Source organism: Polypterus senegalus, chromosome 4 (genome assembly GCF_016835505.1).
Source record: "Polypterus senegalus isolate Bchr_013 chromosome 4, ASM1683550v1, whole genome shotgun sequence".
In the NCBI taxonomy this organism is placed as follows: Eukaryota; Metazoa; Chordata; class Cladistia; order Polypteriformes; family Polypteridae; genus Polypterus; species Polypterus senegalus.
In genome coordinates, this window is record NC_053157.1 from 103,869,987 (window position 1) to 103,893,025 (window position 23,039).

General features: G+C 36.0%; 1 protein-coding gene across 2 annotated transcripts in view; it reads right to left on the bottom strand.

Moving 5' to 3' along the window:
• Nucleotides 1–23,039, bottom strand: part of grid2 (glutamate receptor, ionotropic, delta 2) — a 2,157,968-nt gene that overhangs the window by 1,009,561 nt on the left and 1,125,368 nt on the right. The window lies entirely within an intron of this gene.

Consider the following 23,039-nt stretch of genomic DNA (forward strand, 5'->3'; position numbering starts at 1 on the left):
GGAAACAAACCCTGGGCAGGGCGCCAGCCCACCGCAGCATTCTTATTTTACACGCAGAAAATGTTTTGTTAGTTATGGTGATTGTAGGTTTAGGGTCCATGATATTTTATAATGGGGTACCACAAAGATCTTTTCTAGGCTCACTATTCACTTTACATGCTCCCATTAGATGAGATTATTTCAAAAGTCAAGGTGAGCGACCACAGTTATGCAGACAACACACAGATATATGTATCTATAGCACTCAATGAATATGACTCTTTGTGCCCTTTGATTCAATGTTTGTCTTATATTACTGAGCTAGCAGGAGTACCCGGCATTGCCTGGGAATCTATATCCGATGAATTTCACAAATGAAAGAAACAGAACATAGAAATAGAACAAACAATTTTGTGATTCACATTTTATTGTAAGTTCCTCCACTCTGGATTCTGTCTGTTGTGGCGTTTCAGATGTCCTTGAAATAGACTTTCTTGTGGCATCTGAAGTGGACCTTCCAATTCTACATCTTTTTTTCGGTGGCATGGGTATATTAGCGAAAAGCAGGACAATTATAATGTGCTACATGATATTACGTATGGAATAGGCACCACAGTTAGATGAATTTCCGTTATTTACAATACGTCGGAAAGCGAACAAATAGCACCATTTAGTCAGAAAGAGCAACACTGAAATTGTACTGTGAGTCGGAAATTGAGCAAATAGCACCACAAAAATGGAAAGCCAGAGAGAAAGAGTAGCACTGAAACCATAGTGGGAAAAATGGCGGAGAGTGGTGCTCTGTTTCTAAGGAGCATCTGTGTTGAACCGTGATGCCATCTAATGCATGTTGCTGATGGTAACTTCAGAGAGAAGTGATATACATCCAGTGCTGCATTTGGGGAAAATAGTGAGGGAAGGATGCTGTCTTTTAAAGGCGAGTCTCTGTTCAAACGTGCTTGCATATAATAGACATTGGCAAATGAAATACAGCACTATCAGTGCGTGTAGGAGGGTGACATGCAGAAACACGGGTGTGTCAGCTGGTCACACACACTGGGTTGTTCACGTTTTATATCCATACGGCAGTTCCCCTTCACCCGATCAAAGCAGTCGGCCTTCTCATACTTGGACACTTCCGCCATCTCTTGGCAATTTAAAGAAACATGGGTAAAGAGTGATGTACAGAGACCAAAGCTGCCACTAGATGGTGCTGCGATGAACGTCTTTTGCAACGTGTGGCCATCTTGTTGATGATAAGTACGGGGACATGTGCCAAATGTTGTGTTGGTGAAAAGGTGCCCTGCAGTTCACCACAAACATTCTTCCCAACCAAACATACCCCATGACCTTCTCCTGGTCACAAAGGAGCCCCATCCCCAGTTTGGTGCCGATCGGACGCCCGGTGCAGATTTGTATGGCAGCCAAACAAACATACATACATACACACATATATCGACTCTGCTTTATATATTAGATTAATGAATAATATTCTCAAACTATGTAAGTAAAAAACTTAAATTTTAGTTGTTGGGAGAAATGGAAATAGTGAATATCTAGAAATAAACTTGATCCATTGGCACTCAAAGTCTAGGCAGAAGTTAAGAGCTTAGATGTGATCATGGACTCTAATCTAATCTTAAAATCACACATTAACTATATTACTAGAACAACATTTTTTCACTTTAAGAAATATTCCAAAAGTTGGACCTCTTATAACATTGCAACACCCTAAAAACTTAATTCACGCTTTTGTTTTTAGTTGACTAGAGTAATGTAATGATTTTCTGACAGGACTACCTAAGAAAGACATCAATTGCTGCAGTTAATTCCAAATGAAACAGCTGGAATATTAATTAGAACAAGAAAATCTGAGCACATTATCACCAGTTTTACCATCATTAACTCTGTCCTTTAGAATATATTCTAAAATACTGCTAGTAATCTTGCTCCCTTATATATTTTGCAGTCCCTTTACCTTTACATACCAAGTCTTAACCTCAGATCATCTTACGTGGGTTTGCTTATTATACTGAGTGCTGAGCACAACATAAGTGGTTAGGCAGCCTTTTGCTGTTATGCACCAAAAATTTCACTTCTGTTTTACTTCAAGTAGATTATATATACATTGCAATATCATAAACTTCATGAATGTGCTATTATTATTAATCCCTACTTTTCTTTGTTTTCTTTTCTGGTTTCTCTGTGGTGACGTTTTATGCAACCACCACCTGATCACAGTACTATGTATATCTGTGTTATGTAAGTGCACATTGATTCTTTATGAATTAATTTTTATATATTATTTATTTAGTTATATATATATATATATATTATATATATATATATATATATATAACCATCTATTTTTAACTTACTTTTTTTCCTCTTGTAACTCCTCTTTTATATTTTCTAAAGCATTTTGAGCTACATTCCTCATATGAAAATGTGCTATACAAATAAAAAGGTTGTTTTACAATATACCGGGGAATTCTGTGTGTTTCATCATTACCTACAATGAGAAATTATATAAGACCAAATAATTTAAATAATAATTCATTCATCCATCCATATTCTCTAAAAACCATGAACTAACTTGTAGGTTATTTCCAAGGTATGTAAGAACAGAACACATTTAAATTCATATAAGATGCATTTTTTTATGCATTCTTTTAGTGAGATTTTTTAAGACTTTTTTGATTTTGTAAATAGTTTTCTTCTTTATTAGTGGTGTTTGCTAATACACTCAATCCATTCATTTAAAATCTTAAGTTGTTGCCTTATAGATGGGCCAAACAAATTCAATGAGTTACATGTGCTGCATCACAGTTCACTGTTAGGAAGTAGTAACTAGTCAGAAGTTTTTCTGAAAATAAAACAAACCTCTTTGTGCGGTATTCTGCATAATTTCCATGCTCAGAAATAGTGACAACTGTGTTGTTTGGAATTATTTGCATCCATACAATGATGAACAGAGAAATAGTGTGATAAGGAGCTGCTGATCTTAAAACTGCAAGATGCATGACCAGCACACGGCATAAAATTCTGGGTTAGAAAGTAAAGGAATTTGCATGAGAAGTGAGGAACACTTATATTAAAATGTTACAACAGGAGAACTGTTTTGCCAACCATTCCCGTCTACTTCAAACACTTCATGAGGCTCTGTAGGGAAGCATTGCTGAAAAGGGGAGATCAAAATAATGATTTTATTAAATGAAAAAAGGACATTCAAATAGATAATACTAAATATCAGGTAGGCAGAAAACAAAATCTGAAATTTCATTTGACTAACCACTGCTCCACCTCTCATTGATTAATCAGCAGTTGCAAATCCATTCTACAATTCCATTCACCCGACACAACCATACTGGGTCTAAGCTCAGTTTGTTTTTAACAGGGTGCACTCTTTAAAACCAAAGTGTATGCTACCTCTAGAATATTGCTAAGAATTGTCTCCAGTGTCAGAAAAATGTTCAGAATGTTCCAAGATCAAATTAAAAGAACATGTTCTGATGACCACTGATTCTTCTGTATCCAATTTCCTATGTTTACAGCAATGTGTAAATCAAATGCATTTTTTTTCTTTGGTTATATTCTTGAATAAAAGCACATGTGTTTATGTGATATTTGGACTAAAGTCTTCACACATTATACACTTCATGTCATTATTAGTATAAAATAGAAAAAGTTTCTGCTTTAGGTATGTGTTCAGCATTTCTTGCTTTGCATTTCCTTTAATCCTACACATACCCAGATCTTTGTAAACACAGAACACACATGAAATACATTTACTCCAAATAACGATATAATGTTTTAATTATTAAACCTACACAACTCCAGGAACCTCACATAATAATAAGGAGCCTTGGCTTGAGCTGGTAGAACTTTTTCCCTGAGTTGAGCTCCATCAAGGTGAAGGATGGGACAGCAGGCTGCTTGCTGCTTGTGCTGATCGACACATTTACAAAACAAAAGATGCTGATGGAGAGGTGCGAAGGGATTTAAGATGGGCTGGAATTAAGATTTTTTTTGTAGGCTTCATGTATTCTAGTGTTAAAAATAAAGGTACCACGATGGATCTTCAGAGTGATGCCACAGGAGAACCATTTTTGGTTCTAAAAAGACCTATCCTTGTGGAGGTTCCACAGAGAACCTTTATACAGTGGTGTGAAAAACTATTTGCCCCCTTCCTGATTTCTTATTCTTTTGTGTGTTTGTCACACAAAATGTTTCTGATCATCAAACACATTTAACCATTAGTCAAATATAACACAAGTAAACACAAAATTCAGTTTTTAAATGATGGGTTTTATTATTTAGGGAGAAAAAAAAATCCAAACCTACATGGCCCTGTGTGAAAAAGTAATTGCCCCCTGAACCTAATAACTGGTTGGGCCACCCCTAGCAGCAATAACTGCAATCAAGCTTTTACGATAACTTGCAATGAGTCTTTTACAGCGCTCTGGAGGAATTTTGGCCCACTAATCTTTGCAGAATTGTTGTAATTCAGCTTTATTTGAGGGTTTTCTAGCATGAACCGCCTTTTTAAGGTCATGCCATAGCATCTCAATTGGATTCAGGTCAGGACTTTGACTAGGCCACTCCAAAGTCTTCATTTTGTTTTTCTTCAGCCATTCAGAGGTGGATTTGCTGGTGTGTTTTGGGTCATTGTCCTGTTGCAGCACCCAAGATCGCTTCAGCTTGAGTTGACGAACAGATGGCCGGACATTCTCCTTCAGGATTTTTTGGTAGACAGTAGAATTCATGGTTCCATCTATCACAGCAAGCCTTCCAGGTCCTGAAGCAGCAAAACAACCCCAGACCATCACACTACCACCACCATATTTTACTGTTGGTATGATGTTCTTTTCTGAAATGCTGTGTTCCTTTTACACCAGATGTAATGGGACATTTGCCTTTCAAAAAGTTCAACTTTTGTCTCATCAGTCCACAAGGTATTTTCCCAAAAGTCTTGGCAATCATTGAGATGTTTCTTAGCAAAATTGAGACGAGCCCTAATGTTCTTTTGCTTAACAGTGGTTTGCGTCTTGGAAATCTGCCATGCAGGCCGTTTTTGCCCAGTCTCTTTCTTATGGTGGAGTCGTGAACACTGACCTTAATTGAGGCAAATGAGGCCTGCAGTTCTTTAGACGTTGTCCTGGGGTCTTTTGTGACCTCTCGGATGAGTCGTCTCTGCGCTCTTGGGGTAATTTTGGTCGGCCGGCCACTCCTGGGAAGGTTCACCACTGTTCCATGTTTTTGCCATTTGTGGATAATGGCTCTCACTGTGGTTCGCTGGAGTCCCAAAGCTTTAGAAATGGCTTTATAACCTTTACCAGTCTGATAGATCTCAATTACTTCTGTTCTCATTTGTTCCTGAATTTCTTTGGATCTTGGCATGATGTCTAGCTTTTGAGGTGCTTTTGGTCTACTTCTCTGTGTCAGGCAGCTCCTATTTAAGTGATTTCTTGATTGAAACAGGTGTGGCAGTAATCAGGCCTTGGGGTGGCTACGGAAATTGAACTCAGGTGTGATACACCACAGTTAGGTTATTTTTTAACAAGGGGGCAATTACTTTTCACACAGGGCCATGTAGGTTTGGATTTTTTTTCTCCCTAAATAATAAAAACATCATTTAAAAACTGCATTTTGTGTTTACTTGTGTTATATTTGACTAATGGTTAAATGTGTTTGATGATCAGAAACATTTTGTGTGACAAACATGCAAAAGAATAAGAAATCAGGAAGGGGGCAAATAGTTTTTCACACCACTGTATATTTAGATCTGTGACAATATATGGTAACATATTTGGGAAATGCCAATAAGTCATATACTGAAAAGCACTCTTTAACACTCTAGCACAGGGTAAGTTCAGGTTTTCTTAATCTGTTAATAGCTTACTAGGTAGCCTGCCATATATAAAGGAAGTTTTTCAAAGCACAAAGAAACAGCTTAATATGCAAATACCTTTAGCCCTTCTCATAATGAAATAGTGCTTTGTCAAGTAATAGTTCAATGAGTAACCACATAACCCCATAAAGAACAATAAAATGCCATTGAAGAACCATTATTTTTAGGAGTGTACTAGTCTATCACAAGCTTCACCACGCAACAACTCCCCCTCCTACCAAGACACGAGTGCAGCAGTTATTTATTTAAAAAGGTGCTGATCAGCCGCAGACCTCATTTTACCACACACCTCCCACCTTAAAAGATGCTAGTTGCATGGGAAGGCTCCATGCCTCATCCAATCCTGTGCAGCTAGTGACACAGGTCCATAGCATGACCCTACAGTGCACTAAAAACAATAAATAATAAAAGCACTAAAATCAGTCCTGCTAAAACCAACCCAAGCCATCTTTGTAAAAAGAGAATATTAAAAGAATAAGAACTTTAAAAAGACAATAAAAACAATAAATAAATAAATGTTCATTAAAAGTTCAGTCCTTAAAAATTCTCCTTATTTAAAAAGTCTGGCATCTACCCTGCTTGCTGCTTGGTCTCAATTCTTCAGTCCCCATTGCCAGCTCATCCCAGTCATGACTATAGATGGTGTTGGGTTCAAAAGGCTCCCAAATACAAAGAAGGAGCATGGATCTGAACCCACACCATCACACATGTTTTTTTAGGGGGGAGGGAAGAAGAAAAATTCCCAACCCTGAAGTTTGAATTTCCCAGTAAAATATATGACAGGATATGGCTTTCTCCAACCTTCCCCTCCCGTGTCAAATAAAAAAACTTTGAATGTTACTTTTAAGTAATAAAACTTGACTAAAGTTTCAACTAAGGCTATAGACATAAGTGATTGATTCCTAGAGAAAGAACAACAATGAAGTGAAGGGTGTTCATGGCTTCATAAAGGCATAAAGCTGTAATTTATCCAAATGTTACCTATTATGTGGAAAAGAGTAGAAAGATGATAGAAAAAGGACATGAAGGATGAGGTGTAGGGAAAAGAAATGGGGAAGGGGAGATGATAGTAGATTTTGCCTTGGCATCTGATTTGGTAATAGTTAACACATTTTTTGGAAAAGAAGTTAAATCAGCTTGTGACTTACAGCAGTGGAGGATGGGAAATCCAAATGCAATTTCTAATGTGTAGAACATCACATTTGAAAGAGAAAGAGAATTACAGTATAAGGTCATAAATGGGGAAAGTGTGACAGTGCACCATAAAGTGGAGATCAGAATCCACAGGAGAATAAAACCAGAAAAGATATCTTATTTTGAAAATGCATTATTTGGGTTACATCTTTGTTATTTTTCTCGATCAAGTTTATCTTACTTTCAGAAAAACATGAAATATTCTGGCTTTTCCTCATTCATTGTACATCATAATTCATTACTTTCATACTGGTTTACTAATTAATGCTTTTTTACAATATCAATGTCCATTATATTTTTTCTTGTATAAATAAAATTCTTATATCCTGTAAATTTAAGTTGAAATGTATTTACTTTCAAGTAGGTTTTACTACTTGCATGTAAGTTTTTCTTTTTTTTCCACTGTATATTTTTTGAATACTTTTTCTTGTTAGAGAGTCACTGTTCTGTTATGGATCACTAGTTGTGCCACCCATCTAAGATGGGTTGAATTCTAAGGGCGGGTGTATACGTCATGTGATGAAACATGTGCTCCAGGGGACACTACTGCAATGCAAGCGTTGTACTGTTTATACTTGCGTGCATATTCTACGTAAATCTGGAAGATTCCACCAGGTTGCAGTACGAGATATCATCACTGTGAGAAAACGTTCAACTTTGCTGTTTTAAATTGCCTGAAATATCCATTAAATTCCAAGGACACCTTGCTACAATATCTCTGAAAAGGATGTTTTATGGTTACATCCATCAATCCAGGGATGCTCCCATTCCAGCAAGCATCTTGTGCAGGACAGAAACAATCCCTGGACGAGGCATCAGCTCATTGCAAGGTGAACACAAGCATATACATACACTAGTGTCATTTTAGCGTCACCAAATCCCCAAAACTTCATGTCTTTGGAAGGAAACCAGATCATACTGTGGAAACCCACCAGGGAAACATGCAGACTCCAGGCAGGAAACACCAGGGATGTGACTCTGTGTGGCAGCAGCACTACCGCTTTGCCACCGTGCCACCCCCATATTTGTAATTATTAATAACATTCATTATTTAAATGAAGTTGACTAGACATCATGAAAGTGATATCAAGCATAAATCTAATGATTCTAAAAGTTCTGGAGGAAGCACCAGTTTTAAGGTTATGTTTGCCACAGTCTTTAATGATAAAATAAACTACAAGGTTAAAGTGGACATTTCGAAATTAAAGCTGATTACATCTTGCCTGAACAAGATTCTGCAAACAGAAGATGGTATGTGAGACTTTTAAAATGTATCGTGTCATTATGTTGGGATATATGCAACGCTTGAATACAAAAGCACCACAAATACATTTGTATGTCACCATTTTGCTTCACCACATTGAACCATTCATCAAACATCAAAGCACTCACATTGATCCTGTAGGAGCCGCAAAGCGGATTTCTGTCACAAGCAGATAGTAAACAGAGACTCTAACATCATGTTCAAACTTGATCACACTCCTCCCCCTGACTTTTTGCTGGTATTGCACCTCGCGCATGGGTCGTGCTAATTTTTGAGGACATGCTCAGAGGATGCGTCAAATGAACGCTGGGGACGTGTGGCAGCCATGATGTGTGCGTGCACACATTCTGAGCGTGAAGTATAAACTGGCCCTAAGTAATCAATGAAGACCTCAGCGTTAATTGTTGTACTTCAGTTTGTCCTTCCAGTAGCTATTATCACTGTTACATACCATTTGGTACATCATTCATAAAAGCAGTGCTAGTGTTTACAACAGACGTTATTACCAAATTACAAGCTAAAAGTGCTGAATTCACATTTACAGTAATAATTACATTGCTGGAGAAAACATGGATAAACAGCAGCATCGTAAAAGTTAGCTGGCCTGGAAATTGCATACTGTGCAAGTCATTCAGTAGCAATGCAACCATTGTGGCATGTGTCTGCTCCTGTGCATATGTGAAATGCAACAAGTCACAAACACAACTTTCAAGCTAGCATAAAATATTATAGTAAGAACAGAATGTTTAACTTCTAAAAATATATTTTTTCCAGGGTTTTTGTCTTCAATTTTCTGGATTTTGGCTGTTAAATTCCAAGTGCAGGTCCAGTTTTACTTCAGAGTTTGGATCACATCTACCTCCAATTTCCCAGGTTGGGGGTGGGTTCCCCTCCTCCTCCTCTTCCTCCCTTAGGCACGCCCTTTTCTATGTGACACAATTAAATGGGCCATTTTGGATATGGTTCAATAAGATAAGATTGGTACAAACCAATAATGATTCTAGTGACTTCCAAAATTTTGTTGGCCATTTGTTGTTCTTATTACTAAGATTCCCAAACTATCTTATTAAAGCAAATTTAACAACAGATCATTTAAAGAACAAACAGTATTAAAAAGTAACAATTCAGTTTCCAAAAAAAGAATAGCCTTTTCTGTCCTTTCTTAATTATTTATTCTTCTTTCAGATCAAAGGTCTGTCAATAATTGTCCATAAATATTTGAATATTTTCACCATCGCTAAGGCTTGCTCTCTAATATTTGTTTAATGAAAAGACAGTGGGAAAACACAAACTCTAAAACTATATAGAGATATTTAGCTATAAAGGGGAATGAATGTGCCTCTTAACAACATCATTAACAATAGGTTTGTGACTGTTCTGCTGATGTAAAAGGCTAAAAATGACAGATTTTCAGATTGTGGAGAATGTAGACAGGATGTAAAATAAGTGAATTATAGGACACACACACATTTTAGGATGATCTTTTCACTAATAAATAAAATATTGCCTGAAGTCAATTCCTCAGTTTGTGATCATTTCTTAGTATGAATGAAATATTCTTCATGAATGTAATGATTTGTCACACTAAGAAAAATTATTTTGTATTAATATAAACTGTAACAGAGTATCGAAATGTAAAAACTATGCATTTCTTTGGTTTGCAAATGAAATGCTCCCATAGGGGGAAAATTACTTTCATTTTCTGTTGTGTCTCATCCCCTTCTAGACAGCTTTACATCATATTTTGTGTAACTCATGAGTACAAAATCAAACACAATCAAACTTTGTAATCTGTAAAGATTGATTTGCATTATTTTTTTAACACTGATGAGTAAAATTAAGGGACATTACATTGCAAGCTCATCTGTGAAAAGAATGAAATTGTAACAATAACATTAAATTACATGATTTCATAGGATGTTTACAGGTTAAAGAAAAAAAGTGACAGTAACTGACAGTGAAAATTTTATGTGAATGCTTGCTGAGATAGGCTCCAGCTTACCCTCCACTCTGCTCTGGAAGAGTCTATTGTTTTTTTAAATATGCTTCCATAATGTTGAATAATTTCATATCATTAGGATAGTTTTTTTTTTAAACTCTGCAGGCTTAAGTGCCTCCTATACTTGCAGTGCATTGGGCAACACAGTTTATCCATGAATGTCAGGTTTGGACAAATTCAAAGGGTTCCAACCAGTTCAATCTCATTAAAGATTGTTCATAGCATTTCTCCACATTCATCTTGGTTTTCTGCCATGTTTTATATTTTATTCATATGCAACTTCAGAGCATTAGAATACTAGAAGAATCTAGATGGAAATAGGTGATTCAGACCAACAAAACACCAAGATAACATCAAGCCTAATTTTGAATGTCCTTCTAGTTCAACTGTCTACCATACTACTTGTACCTGTGTTCTTATTTTCTTATTTGAAACATTTTCTTATTTATTATTTTTCTGTCCAATCAATACACAAAAATGTAGCAAGCATTGTTATGGCTTTTCCTAGTAGAGGTTTAATATATGTAGTATTTTACAGTTGTTCTTCAAATTATTGTCTGAGCCCATTAGCGTTATGACCTGGTTTTTCTCTTTGGACCAAAGGACAACTTCCAAGCTTTCAAATGTTGATATTGACAAAATATGGTCGAAACATGAATCCTTGCATGATTTCTATGTAGAATGTAATGATTATCCTCACCATGTGTTTAATTCACAGGCGTATTCTAGAATACACAATAAAAAAGCAAACTATTTTTTGCTTATGTCAATCTTAATTATAACTTTTATACCTCTTGTCTCCTGAATTTCATATAAACAAAATGTTTCCAAATGACAGTATTTCCAGGTCATTTGAGCCTTCTTATGGTGTACTGAGAGAAGACGTTCTATATGTCATCACAGGCAGTCATTTTAGCTATGCTGTCAACCATTTTTGCTTGATGTTCCAGCTTTATTTGTATGAATCTGGAGTCACTGTATACAAATTGACATCTCTGACACCACTCTTCACATTATGAGCCTATTAAGCCTGTTAATACTTTTTTACTTTGATGTTGCTCAGTTAGAGTGTTAGACCAGAAGAAAAAAGAAATGCTTAAAGGCCTGGGAGACTGGGAGGAATTGTAAAGTCACTTTGATGTTTTTTGTAAGAATGTCAGACTACAAGAACAAAAATGTTTAAAGGACTTGGAAACGGAATTGTAAAGTCAGTAGACAGGAAAAGTCATTTCAAAACAAATTTTTCATCAAAAGCAAAACACTAATCAAAAATCAAAGTCTGAGCTGTTGCAGGAGGTTTGTTACAGTAAAGATCACATTAGAAAGGTTTGAAGGCTACACAATCTTGGATATCATTGAACATGCGATGACAACTTAAAAATCATTGCATAAATCATTGTGATGCTGTTTCTAGGACACACCCCTTAGCAATCTATCGGTATGTCATAAAAACAGATGTCACAAAATTTGAGTTGGAACATTTTATTGTGATGAAATGATAAGCTGATTGTAGTAAGGTTTTATGTTGTTCATGTTATTGTTATGTTCAAAATGTCTGTTGAAAATCAAGTCCATTGTTTTTGCAACATTGAACATGGGATATCGACACATTTAAAAATGTAGAATTCCTTTAGTTCTACAGTCAGTTCTATACTTTAACTATGTAAGACAATTGTTAGTTTCTATTATTTCCCTAATAATAGTAACTTTACTGCAAACAAGAAAAATGCCTGTCTTTAACAGAGCTACATTCTTTTCAGCAGATTTCTTAAACCAAGCTGTGCTAATATAAATTCATGATAATGTAAGCTAAAGATGTGCAAGCAAACAACAGACATGCCAGTGCCTTAAAATCAATTTTTGGATTCTATTAGTGTGTCTGGAAAATATCAGATGGTGTAAACTAGTCTTTCTGATTTGCTTTGATGGGTAAGTAAGGAGTTTCTCTCTGTCTGCTTATAATGCTCTTGTAAAATTCTTCTTAATACATACAGTAAATGATTGTAAACCTCTTCAAAAGGCTGACATGCATATTGTTACCATTAAACATTTCTCTGTTCGTCTAAATAAATTCATAATAAATATAAACATTTTGGTTACTCTTAAAGTTGCAAACGCACATAATAAAATGTTCATGTCAGGTGGTTGTCAAAATGAATAAACCAACAATTAATGCATTCAACAATAATGTCATTAAACTAAACTGAAAGATGCTAAATTTATTAGTGTTGTGCATATGGGGCTGAAATAAGATAAATCCAATCCACTTCAAAAAGTATTAATCAATGTAGTTCTCCCATGATTTAATATAACAGAAAATTGCTATATGTACGCAAAGATAATTGAAGGTCCTGTAACTGCCCCTTTAAGTTTATAAAAAATGGTTATAAAACTACAGTAAGTACGTCTAAAGGTAACTCTAAAATAATCATATAAAATCTGGAATAAACATAAACTGATTCAGAGTCTGAATATTTTAAAATACTTCCCCTTATGAAAATTTGCAAATTTCATTGTAAGTTAATAAAAAACAGCACATCAGATTTACTTAAATGATTTATATAATTGAATCAGAGAAAGAAGCAATGGTTCCTTGGACCAGATTGTTTTAATTTAATTAAAGATCCTGATGTGTATTAGAATGACTGCTCTCTTTGAAATTATCTGGTCCATATAATATCAGACAGCAGGTGGTTCATCTTGACTTAAATATGGAAAGAAAAACAGTAACAAGTTAATTTAGACTTAAAAAGCACAACATTGAAGGATAAAAAAATTAAATATACTTACAGTATATATACTCAGCAAAAAAAGAAACGTCCCTTTTTCAGGACTGTGTATTTCAACAATAATGTTTTAAAAATCCAAATAACTTTACAGATCTTCATTGTAAAGGGTTTAAACAATGTTTTCCATGCATGTTCAATTAACCATAATCAATTAATTAACATGCATCTGTGGAATGGTCGTTAAGACCTTAACAGCTTACAGAAAGTAGGCATTTAAGGTCACAGTTCTAAAAACGCAGGACACTAAAGAGACTTGTCGACCGACTGTGAAAAACACCCAAAGAAAGATGCCCAGGGTCCCTGCTCATCTGCGTGAACGTGCATTAGGCATGCTGCAGGGAGGCATGAGGACTGCTGATGTGGCTAGGGCAATAAATTGCCATGTCCACACTGTGAGACGCCTAAGACAGCGCTACAGGGAGACAGGAAGGACAGCTGATCATCCTCGCAGTGGAAGACCACGTGTAACAACACCTGCACAGGATCGGTACATCTGAATATCACACCTGCGTGACAGGTACAGGATGGCCACAACAACTGCCCGAGTCACACCAGGAACACACAATCCCTCCATCAGTGCTCAGACTGTCCGCAATAGGCTGAGAGAGGCTGGACTGAGGGCTTGTAGGCCTGTTGTAAGGCAGGTCCTTACCAGACATCACCAGCAACAACGCCGCCTATGGGCACAAACCCACCTTCGCTGGACCAGACAGGAGTGGCAAAAAGTGCTCTTCACTGATGAGTCACGGTTTTGTCTCACCAGGGGTGATGGACGGATTCATGTTTATCGTCGAAGGAATGAGCGTTACACCGAGGCCTGTACCCTGGAGCGGGATCGATTTGGATCAATGGCTAGGGCTATTCCCCCCAGAAATGTCCAGAAACTTGCAGGTGCCTTGGTGGGAGAGTGGGGTAACATCTCACAGCAAGAACTGACAAATCTGGTCCAGTCCATGAGGAGGAGATGCACTGCAGTACTTCAAGCAGCTGGTTGCCACACCAGATACTAACTGGTACTTTTGATTTTGAGCCTCCCTTCATTCAGGGACACATTGTGAAACATTTTTAGTGTATGTCTTATGGTGTTGACTCTTTTAGTGTTCATACAAATATTTACACATTAAGTTTACTGAAAGTAAAAACAGTTGAAAGTCAGAGGATGTTTCTTTTTTTGCTGAGTATATATCAGTTAGTCAGTCATTGTCCAACCCACTATATCCTACCACAGGGATTTATGAATGTATTCACTGAACTACCAAGACAAGTTCCCTCTCTGAATCTCTTTTCTTAAAGCATTAGGTTTCAATTCAGCAAGGATTACCAAATATATATAAAATGCATAGAATACAGAAATATGAAGACACCTTCCTGGAGAAGGCAGGACAGTCTTCATGGTTGGGATTTGTAGCTGAAGAAAAAGCTACATTTAACTTTAATATCTTGATATTGATTAGCCCATGGGGAATATGACTGAACAGGTTAGTGGGGCTCATGCTGTCCTGGGCAAAGACAATTTAAAAGAGACAAGTTTTTCATTACTGCTTGAAGGTTCACAGCTGTGCTCTGTGCAAAAAGATAAAAGTAAAAATTACTCAGATTCTCTTTCTCTGAAAGTAGCTAAAAATCTTATGAAAATGTAGAAACTGAATAGCTGAGGCATACTGCTAAGCCATAAGAAAAATGTATAAGAATGTGAGTCTATGCTAACTCAAAAACAGATCACTACATTCAAATGGAAACTGGCACAGTTGTTTACACTGTAAAATTCTGGAAGCCTATTGCTTTTGAAAACAATCACTACAGTAAATGTTGTTCTACACAAATAATGATTTAATATTTTATCCATATTTCTGACACAAATGCAGAACAATTGGGAAAGGTTTTTTATGTATATGATTCTTCCTTTCACTTCACATAATAAAATTTTGGTTTGCAATATTTGATGGCTAAAATCACAGCATAATTATGCGAATGTTGTGTGCTGGACACATTAGATTTTTTCATTTTGTTGCTAGGAAACTAATTATATAGCAACTAGGTAATAGGAGGGCTGGGCTAATAAAAGTACAGCACATCCTTTACTCTGTACTTTAGCCTTGTGCTTTCCAATCCATTGTAAGACATTTGCTGTATTGCAGTTCTAAGCTGAATACTTGGGCTGGTCATTTTAACATCCACTTCTTGTTACAAGTTTGGTCTCTGCAGGTTGTCCACATAAATCTGATTATAACATGCATCTGCCATACTCAGTTTTCTGCCTTACTCCGCGCTGTCTGTGCAATGCGGCCACAGAGAGCTTAAACAACTTGGCACATCCACATAAAAAACAACAAGGGGTGAGCAAGCTTTCTTGAAGGCTTTTACTGGACATACTTCATTGTAAACTGAAATATTTACAAAAGAAACATACAGGTATATACAGGTGTACAATCAAAGACAATAAAGAATGATTTACAAAGCAATACATAGCAGACAGTATACATTCAACAATAAAGCTTTAAAAGACACTTACAAGGTGAGTGATTTCCACAGTAGGAATAAGACAAAGAGTAGCGCGTAGACAGAGGTTCAAACTGCTGTGTACCACAACTAACCAGACCCAAGGGTTTATATGCCCTAAAGATACGTTTTGGACGTGACCGAAACAAGAGATAAAGAGGTGCCTACGTGAGACACATGGGGTGAATTGTATTCAAATGTTTATTATGGGACCTACGTGCTTTATGTGAGTTTCATAGACTTTTATAGCACCACTGTGAGTTGGGACGTGACTGACTGGTGTGTTAATAAATGACAAGATGAAGGGGGAGCTCAGTTCAACAAATAACAGTCTCAGCTAACAAGATGTGGGGCTGAACAGTCAGCAATACTTCAAATTCAAATATATTTATAAAGTACACGTAGCAACAGCAAACAGCTGCACCAAAGTGCTGTACAGAGTAAATGAAATAAAAGAACTGTAGTATAAAAGGCACAGTAAGACTGTAAAAACAAAGGCATGGATAACAGTCTGTAGGCCATTGGCTGGTAATTATGGCTTAATTTTAGCTACATTTCAAACATGACAGAAACTATCCTTGACCACAGGATTAATCTGTTTGTCAAAACAGAAGATAGAATCAAAAATCCTTTCAAGATTTCTTACATGTGTTTTAATATAGAGGGAAAGAGGTCCAAAGTTATTTGCAAGGCTACTAGTGGATACATGTAGGCCAAATAACAGCACCTCTGCTTTATTCTCATTTAACGGGAGTAAGTTATTAGCCATCCAGCATTTAACTTCCTTTAGCCAGTCAAGCAGATCCAGGTTACTGGATCCCTGTTATTTGGCTTCAGATACAACTTTATGTCATCATCATCACAATGAAAAGCAATGTTATGATGCTGAATAACTCATCCTGGAGGAAGAATGTACAGAACAAAAGTATAGGTGCCAGATTGGACTCTTGGGGAATTCCACAGGAAATAATAGCAGAAGAGGAAGAGAAAGAGTCAATGGAGGTGAAGAAAGATCTACAGTATTATTAATATAATATTTGATCCAGGCTAGAGCCGTGCCCTGAATGCCTACTAAATGCTCCAAATAATTTAGCACAATAGTATGCTCAATTCTATCTAAAGCAGCACTTATGTCAAGCACAGTTAAACAAGCAGAGTTTCCAGTATTGGCTGCAAGTAATAGATCATTAGTTCCAACACAATAAAACACATTCCATGCTGTGACGGTTTGTGAAACCAGACTGAAATCTACTATTTCTTTAAAAAGAGAGAAAAGCTGGAGATTTCTAAGCTCAAACTCAAGAACATATTCCTTCTACTCACCAGTGCATCATTGCTACTCAAGAATTGATTATTTCTTTGTAGATAATAATTTCTTGCCTACGATTAAATCCTGCAAGTACTATGCCCCTCTGATGTTGGAGCTAAAATCATTATGCTCCACATATCATCTCGCAGACGGTGTCTTAATCCACTTTTATTAGAAGACGAGAACTGTACAGAATTTATATCGAAACAAATCAGTTTTTTTCTAGAGACAAATACACCCTCAGAGGTCTCAGCAGGAATACTCTGGGAAAGCCTGAAGCCCTTTTTACGAGGACAAATTATCTCATATCTCTCCCACAGAAATAAATTGGAAACCAAGAAAGTATCAGAGCTAACCAATGAAATTACTAGAATAGATCAAAAACATGACAGGTGTCCAAGTGAGGTTCTTCATAGGAAAAGGCAGGCTCTGCATTCAGAACTCAACCTCTTAACAACTAAAGAAACTGAACAACTCATTTTAAATCAAGACATCATTGCTATGAACATGCAGAGAAAGCTAATAAGCTCTTAGCTCAACAAATCCACAAGCAAAAAGTTTGCAATGCAATCCCAGGAATCACCAACACAACGGAGAATAAATCGACCATAAAAATATAATGCACACATTTAGAGACTACTACAAGTCCTTATACTGTATTACACAGAGTTTAAAGAAGACAAGACACTATCTAATGCATTTCTGGATGCATTACAGATACTACAAATAGATACTCTCAGTGCAGAGGAATTGGATACACTTTTGGCACTATCTGAATTACTAGATGCTAAAAAGTCACTTCAGAGTGGGAAAGCAGCAGGCCCTGATGCTGATGCCCTGTTGAATTTTATAAGAAATTCTCCACTCAGCCAGCTCCCCTTTTGTTAGCAACATTCACAGAAGCTAAGAGACAATTAAATCCTACCTCACACTTTTCGCCAAGCATTAATCACTGTCTTTCCTAAACAAAATAATGACTTATTACAATGTGCATCATACAGACCAATTTCAATAAATAGTTTTTTAAGAAACTAGGGGACTCTGCCCCCTGCTCGCTTCGCTCACCAACCCTTGTGTTTGGTTAATCGGATATTCAATTTTAAATGTTTTTTTTTTTTACTTTGGAATTGTTTCAATTTCATTATTTGCACTTTTACTTTAAAGCTTCAGTAAAAAACAATATTTGGAATTATCTTTTCTTGAAGATCGCATTGAATTTTGATTCCGCTTTTGGAGATACATTGTGACAACGCAACATATAACTGCCCATGAGTGAATATTGTTTCTTTTTCTCTAATAAATATCCGACTTTTTCTAATGTTTGTCCCTGTGATTTGTTAATTGTCATAGCAAAATCTATTCTCACGGGAAACTGTAAACATTTTAATACGAATGGCATATCAAGGTCTCCTTTGGTGTCTAATGTTATTCGCGGAATATATATTACATTACTACATACTTTTCTCTGCATGTGTATCATGCCATCGTTTTTTTGAGCCTTTCGAATTCCACTGCTTTTATAATCTCTTATCTGCATTTTTTCTCTCCAACGCTTTTGGGTCTCTTTTCTCCGTGCTGCTCTTTCTTCTTTGCTTAGTCATTGACGTTTCATCGAGAACATATTGTCCTTATATGCTTTATATGAGCTGAAAGCACAGGATCTGTGTGTGCTACATGTCTTTACACGACTGAGTGTTTTGCTGCCCGTGGACTTATTTGATATTGGATGTAAGTAGGACATGTCTTGCAAGAATCTCATGTTCCACATGCCCATGAGACGGTCCTGGAACAATCTCTTGGCACCAAGTCTCATGTTTACGGTCCCTGCGTGACACTCCGTGGCCAATCTCTTTCGTCTCGCAGGTCTTTTAAGTATCTTCTGAGAACTTCCGAGAAGATCATGTCTTGTTGCCCTGGTTTTCCTTTCCAAGATTTTTTTTTATAATAGAGAGATTAGATTCAACCGTAACCTAATTTATTTGGAATTCAAAACATCCACGTATCCGAAGAGTGACCCTAAAAAGACGTAAGGCAGAAGTTGGCATGGCTCTCCCTAACTTTCAATTTTATTACTGGGCAGCAAACATGCAAACTATAAAAACCTGGACATAGACACAAATAGATGAACATAAACAGGCTTGGTCTGCAATAGAAATAAAATCCTGCAGTAATTCTTTATATTGCTTGCTTTGTGCTCCAATAAATGCAACTTATCGCTAATATACTAACAACCCAATTGTGCTTCACTCACTAAGAATATGGAACCAATGTAGGAATAATTTTAAGATAGAGAAGCTTTAATCTGTGGCACCTCTGCACGAGAACCACCTTTTTCCACTCTCGCAAACATATCCAGTTTTTAATATCTGGAAAATATTTGGGATTAAATCATTTAGAGATATCTACATAGACAATGTTTTTGCATCCTACGAACAATTACATTCCAAATTTAACTTTCCAGCAACACATTTCAAATTAGAAACATTGTTAAACAGAACCTTCCACCTCCCTCTATTCTTGAAAAAATATTGCTCAGTTTCGAGGACACAGACAGCATTTCTGCAATATATAAAACCATTTTACAGTCCCTCCCTTTCAAAGATCCAAGAGGACAGTGGGAAAAAGATCTCTCACTCAATATCTCAGAAAAGGAGTGGAAGGTAGCAATGCAGAGAATTCACTAGAGCTTACGGTGGCTCTGAAGGGCAAAGCGCAAAAACAAATTCAACAACAAACCAAATGAAAAAACAAAATAAAAAAAACACAATGAAATTAATTAATATATGAAAACATGAAGTTAACAATAAAAAGTGAGGGCATAAACTTAGCAAATAGTGAGAGTGTAACATTTACAATTTAATTACAGAGCATGAAATTAACAAAAAGTGAGAGCGTGAAATTAACCAAAAGAAAGAGTGTGAAATGAACAAAAAAAACGACAGCATGAAATATACGTTAAGAAGCTGCAGCATGAAATCAAGAAAAACTGAAAACGGAAGTGGTTGCAGCATGAAATCAACATTAAGAGGCCGCAGCATGAAATCAACAAAAACTGAAAACGGAAGTGAACTTCACAACGGAAAAAGCATTTTGAAAACGGAAATGTCCACACCGGTAATGAGACTTTCAAAACGAAATCTCTGCATGCGTAGTTAGAAGAGAAATCTGTGCAACGATATCTTCAACTGATCAAATTTAAAGGTGAAATGCAGAATATTCTGTATATTTTAAACCTATTTTTTATACTGTATACATGCAGTGTGACGACTGCAAGGGTCTGTAAACGTTTATCTCCTGAGCATTGAACATGTTAAGTGCGGGAAAGTCCGCTTTAGTGAAGGGTGTTGATAGTTGGTTGTAATAATTGCCCAGATTTCATAAGAAACAACAAACATATACTGGTTGTTCTTGTTAAATATAATCCCTTTACAACTACAGTTTTTGTGACATCCTGGTAATTAAAAACGAAAACGTTGTCTTGGGAAACTGAGCAAAAAGTTTAACATCTTCACAAACTTTAAAAATAAAAATGTCAAACTGGAACTAGATAACTGCAGCTACTCCCTGTCGTGTCGGCTTCTTCTTACTCCTCGCGAAGTGTTATTAATAACATATTTTCTTATCAGAAAGTTTTGAGTGCGAAAACGCGCATGGATTTCTTTCTCTTTATTTGGTTGTGGTCCCATTTGGTGGGTCGATGGTGCAAACTCATGTAGTATTTTAAATATGTTTAGGACGCCAGCATCCTGAAAATTCTCCAACACTGATGGAGTTTTTTCGTTTCAAAGAAATAAAAAACAAAGAAAGATCTGTTAATTTTACCACTAAAAGAAAGTCTCAGAAGGATACTGCAAGTTGTGTACAGGTACGTCTGAATATTTTAAATATTACACGCGTGAAATATATTTTTTAAAAATCTGTTCAATTACTAATTAAAGGTGTCGTTATTTACATGCGTCTTACTCATTTATTTTTATGAAACATATTGTAGCGACCCGTGGTGGAGTCTTTAAAGATTTTAGAGCCGAACTCTGCCGTGCACCTCTCCCAAGCTGTCGGCTAGCGGATTGCCAGCGTTATGCACGCAGCTGCACCCAGCTCTTTAGATAACGAGCACTCGTGTCCCATACACCGCACGACTCCGAGTGTCTCGGCAATAATTGCTTAGATAGAATCTTAGCAATGATACAGCTCTGTCCTGTTGTATCTTTTTATTAACAGATAGCCAGTAAAACAAAGCTTAAAACTCATTGTATAGCCATTGTCAAGGTCATTTACAGAGCCATCTTTCTCATTGATGGTGACTTATTTACAATAACAACAACCCCGGACGGCGATAACCCAACCCACCCCACTGATTGAGCACAAACACATACAACACTTACAACAAGAAAGACAATTAGGTTACTAAGTTAATTTCGACACAACAATAAGCTTTACATAAATTACCCATAAATTCCCCACAAACTATTTACATAAATTACCCATACGGCGTCACTCCGCCAGCGCTTGCTGCCGGGTCGTTACAATATCAATGAATATATAAATGAACATAAATGCGTTTTTTTTAATTCTGATTGTAATTTCTCAGTTCTAATCCAGTTTATGCAAAACTATTTTCTTTTTATTTATTTTATCATGTTGTTTCATTATTTCTTTCTTCATTACTTTTTCTGTATGTAGATTAATGAAGGAATTATGAGGGAGTGTGGAGGAATGTTAAAAAAAGAAAGAGGCAGGACATTACCACTTCGAATTTCTTCAAGAAGTTCCAAAAATGAACTTTTGCACGCTGCTGAGACAAAACTCTGCACATTCAACAATGATTTACCACCAGGCCCATATGTGCTTTTGTATGCTGATGGGAGTCTTGTTAATAAAATACCTGGATCTGCAAATAATTTTATACTGCAAGACTACAAAAATGAAATTGGCAAACAATTTAACAGAATAACATTCTTCATCTGCCCAGAGGCTGAATACAATAAATTAGGTAGGTTCAGAATCAATTACTATTTAAGTATTTGTGTATATTTAATTACAAATCACAGAAGCAAAGGGTTAATTTTTAAAAGTTAATTGTTTTGTAAATAGTAGTAAAATAACTTATACAGTTTGATGGGTTGATCAGTTCCTAGTTATGCACAACTTGTGACAACTTTACATTTTTCGTAGTTTTTTAAGGATGTATCAAAGTATGCTTATTACTTAAATGACTATCAAGAAAGAAAATAAATATTGTGGTTTTTAGTGATTTATTTGAAAATATATGCATGAGGAATTTGAGCATCTTGTACATTATTAGTGAGTGTATATACTCAACTGTTTAGGATACAATTCTGCATTTTTAGGTGGTGGTTAACTTTTAATTATTTAACTAATATTTTTGCAGAAAATGACAGTAGTGATCCTGAAGAAGTGACTATTCATCCAAAACATAAAATAGAAGAGGACTCTCTCAATGATACTGTGGTAAACAATCAATCAATCAATCAATTAATTAATTAATTAATTAATAGGTTTATTCATTCATAATCAGCTCAGCTAAACCTTTCATAATGAAATGTAGTGTAAGTAGCACTTAAAATAAAACAGTTGTCATAATGTTTCACCCAAATGTTCTGTATAAACAGCTAACTAGCAAGTGCATTGTGTAGAAACCCAGTTACTGTTTTAATTTGTAATTATGTTTTTTTTTTTTAATTCACTTTTATCTTCCAGCTTTTTGTCCACAGCTCCCCCAGGGAAAAAAATGAAAATCTAACTGCAAGGAGTAAAGATGTGGTAAATCTGAAATGTTTGTTCATGCTTATCCTGTGTATACGGTTTAATATTTTTTTCTTATCTTTGATTACTTTACTCTGATATACTTTACTAATACATATACTATCTACCTTACTGCTTCGTGGTGACACTAATAATATAATTTTACAGCAATCTTTTTTTTATTAAAGACGAATTTAATAACCTTTTGCATTAAAGATAAAGAAAAAGTTGGAATTTAATTGTCTGTCCACACCAGGATTAGAGGGGATGGATTAGATTGTATTCCATTCAGTGCTGGTTAGAGATCTGGTGTTCAAATAAAAGAAGAG